General features: G+C 40.3%; 1 pseudogene; it reads left to right on the forward strand.

Moving 5' to 3' along the window:
• Nucleotides 1–2,099: 2,099 nt before the first annotated feature.
• On the forward strand, nucleotides 2,100–3,557 carry LOC122453915 (annotated as a pseudogene).

The following is a 3,557-nucleotide window of genomic DNA, read 5'->3' on the forward strand; positions in this document are numbered from 1 at the left end:
AAGAATACTTGTGTATAACTGAACCAGTTTGCTGAATACCAGAAACTAACACAACATTGTAAATCAACTATACATCACTAATACATAATATATCTAAAATAAAGCTACAAAAGCATTCAAAAAATATATTTGCAATCTTAGAGTATAGAAGAACTTTGAAAGATATAAAGTACAAAGCCATAAAAGAAGCTATCCATAAATTTGACATTAATATTTAAAACATGTGCATGAAGAAAAGAATAATACTCCTACCAATTTTGTTCATTTTTACCATCAGAAAATTTAGAATTTTCGGAAGAAATGGCTCAAAACTAAGAATGTTAAAGAACCACCAAATGTTCAAAGCCTACTTAGTAATTGACTGCATGCTGGGGGTTTGACAGGCTACCTCATTTAATCTCAAGGAATCCTCATCAAACCTAAAAGGATGTATTACTATCATCATGTTGCTGAAGAAGAAACGTGTCTTTAATCACATATCAAGCAACTGGTTGAAGTGGAATTCTAACCCAATGTATTCAGCGCCATCTTGACTCCATGCTAATAAGAAAGTATAAGGAATTATACAGTGACTTACGTGAGTGCTAAATGGCCTGTGAAAATAGTGAATCAATTAGGATTGGTAGATTAAGATAAAAATAATTAAAATGCACTCAAAGTTAACAGTTATTTAGTATATCATGTGGAGGAAACAAAGGATAAGAAGAAGGAAGCAGGAAACTCACTGAGAGGCTGTTGAGATGATTTAGTAAAACACTGAAAGCCTGGACCAGTCAGTCTTCCAAGCCATGAATCCATAAAACGTTACAAAGTGCTAAAGAAACAGCACATTAGAGCCAGATTCAGCTGTAAAAAAAAAAAAAAAATCATTTTAATCTCCTTCCAAGGTTCTAATGAGGTGGCTGGTGTGTTGACAGCACTGATATTTTTTGCTGGTAAAGAGCAGTGGTGGCTGGCTAAAAATAGACCAAAGACTGTCTCTTGTGCATGCGTGCTAAGTCACTTCAGTTGTGCCTGACTCTTTGCGACCCCACAGACTGTAGTTCTGTCCATGGGACTCTCCAGGCAAAATTACTGGAGTGGGTTGCCATTCCCTCCTACGGGGGATCTTCCCAACCCAGGGATCGAACTGACATACGTAGTAACTCTATGACTTTGGACAAGTTACTCAACCAATATGCCCAGTTTCCTCAGGTGTACAGTGATTACACCTATTTTGTCATCAGAAAGATTAAATAAGTTAATAATTAAAGCATCTATATGTGTTCATGTAAGAGCAATTCCTACTATAAGAGCAATGCTTTCTTTTTATTTTCCATTATAGTTTATTGCGAGATTAAATATAGTTCTTTCTTGTTGTCATTTAGTCAGTAAGTCATGTCCAACTCTTTTGTGACCCAATGGACTGTAGCCTGCCAGGGTCCTCTGTCCATGAGATTTCCCAAGCAACAATACTGGAGTGAGTTGCCATCTCCTTCCTCAGGATCTTCCCCACCCAGGGATTGAACACTGGTCTCCTGCATTGTGGCTCAGATGGTAAAGCGTCTGCCTATGATGTGGGAGACCCGGGTTCCATCTCTGGGTCAGGAAGATCCTCTGGAGAAGGAAACGGCAACCCACTCCAGCACTCTTGCCTGGAAAATCCCGTGGACGGAGGAACCTGGTGAGCTACAGTCCATGGGGCCGCAAAGAGGCGGACACAACTGAGTGACTAAACTTTCACTTTCACTCCTGTATTGTAGGCAGATTCTATACCACTGAGCCAGGAGGGAACCCCTAGGTCATGTCAGTTATCACTTATCCCCTTAAATCTCGGTTCTGGGTATTAGGTTCAGTAATCTTGGGTCTTGTGTCTTTCTGCACTGCTAAGTAGAGAAAATAAAAAAGGCTTATCAAGAGGGATCTCTGAGAAAATGTTCAGAATGTATACTGATTTGAAAACGACAGAGTCTACTTAAAGAAGACAAGATCCTTTTATTCAAGTTAGCAGATGATAAGATTTCAGCTTTTTTTTTTTTCCCCTACTGATAGGAATAATTCTGAAGTACTTCAGGGTCCCATATTGAACTTCAGCTGGAAGAGGCGAGTCCAGTCTCAAAATGGAGGGTCATGATCCCAAGGAACCAGAGCAGTTGAGAAAGCTGTTTACTGGTGGTCTGAGCTTTGAAACTACAGATGATAGCTTAAGAGAACATTTTGAGAAATGGGGCACACTTACAGATTGTGTGGTGATGAGAGACCCCCAAGCAAAATGTTCCAGGGGCTTTTGACTTACTCTTGTGTTGAAGAAGTGGATGCAGCAATTTTAGCTCGACCACACAAGGTTGATGGGTGTGTAGTGGAACCAAAGAGAGCTGTTTCTAGAGAGGATTCTGTAAAGCCTGGTGCCCGTCTAACAGTGAAGAAAACTTTTGTTAGTGGTATTAAAGAAGATACAGAAGAATATAATTTGAGAGACTACATTGAAAAGTATGGCAAGATTGAAACCATAGAAGTTATGGAAGACAGGCAGAGTGGGAAAAAGAGAGGATTTGCTTTTGTAACTTTTGATGATCATGATACAGTTGATAAAATCATTGTTCAGAAATACCACACTATTAATGGGCATAATTGTGAAGTGAAAAAGGCCCTTTCAAAACAAGAGATGCAATCTCCTGGATCACAAAGAGGTCGTGGAGGTGGGTCTGGCAACTTCATGGGTTGTGGAGGAAACTTTGGAGGTGGTGGAGGTAACTTTGGCCCTGGTGGAAACTTTTGTGGAGGAGGAGGCTGTAGTGGTGGAGGTGGAGTTATGGAGGAGGTGATGGTGGATATAATGGATTTGGAGGTGATGGTGGCAACTATGGCTGTGGTCCTGTTTATAGTAGTAGAGGAGGTTACGGTGGTGGCGGACCAGGATGTGGATACCAAGGTGGTGGGTATGGAGGCGGTGTTAGAGGAGGAAATTTTGGAGGAAACTGTGGTGCTGGTGGAAACTATAATGATTTTGGAAATTATAGTGGACAACAGCAATTAAATTAGGGACCCACGAAAGGAGGTCATTTTGGTGGAAGAAGCTTGGGCAGTCCCTATGGTGGTGGTTATGGATCTGGTGGTGGAAGTGGTGGATATGGCAGCAGAAGGTTCTAAAAACTCAGAAGAAAAGGGCTACAGTTCTTAGCAGGAAAGAGAGCAAGGAGTTGTCAGGAAAGCTGCAGGTTACTTTGAGAGAGTCATCCCAAATGCATTAGAGGAACTGTAAAAATCTGCCACAGAAAGAACGATGATCCATAGTCAGAAAAGTTACTGCAGCTTAAACAGGAAACCCTTCTTGTTCAGGACTGCCATAGCCACAGTTTGCAAAAAGTGCAGCTATTGATTAATGCAATGTAGTGTCAATTAGATGTACATTCCTGAGGTCTTTTATCTGTTGTAGCTTTGTCTTTTTCTTTCCATTACATCAGGTATATCGCCCTGTAAATTGTGGTGGTGGTACCAGGAATAAAAAATTAAGGAATTTTTAACTTTTCAATATTTGTGTAGTTCAGTTTTTCTACATTTTAGTACAGAAACTTTAA

Source organism: Cervus canadensis, chromosome 15 (genome assembly GCF_019320065.1).
Source record: "Cervus canadensis isolate Bull #8, Minnesota chromosome 15, ASM1932006v1, whole genome shotgun sequence".
Classification (NCBI taxonomy): Eukaryota; Metazoa; Chordata; class Mammalia; order Artiodactyla; family Cervidae; genus Cervus; species Cervus canadensis.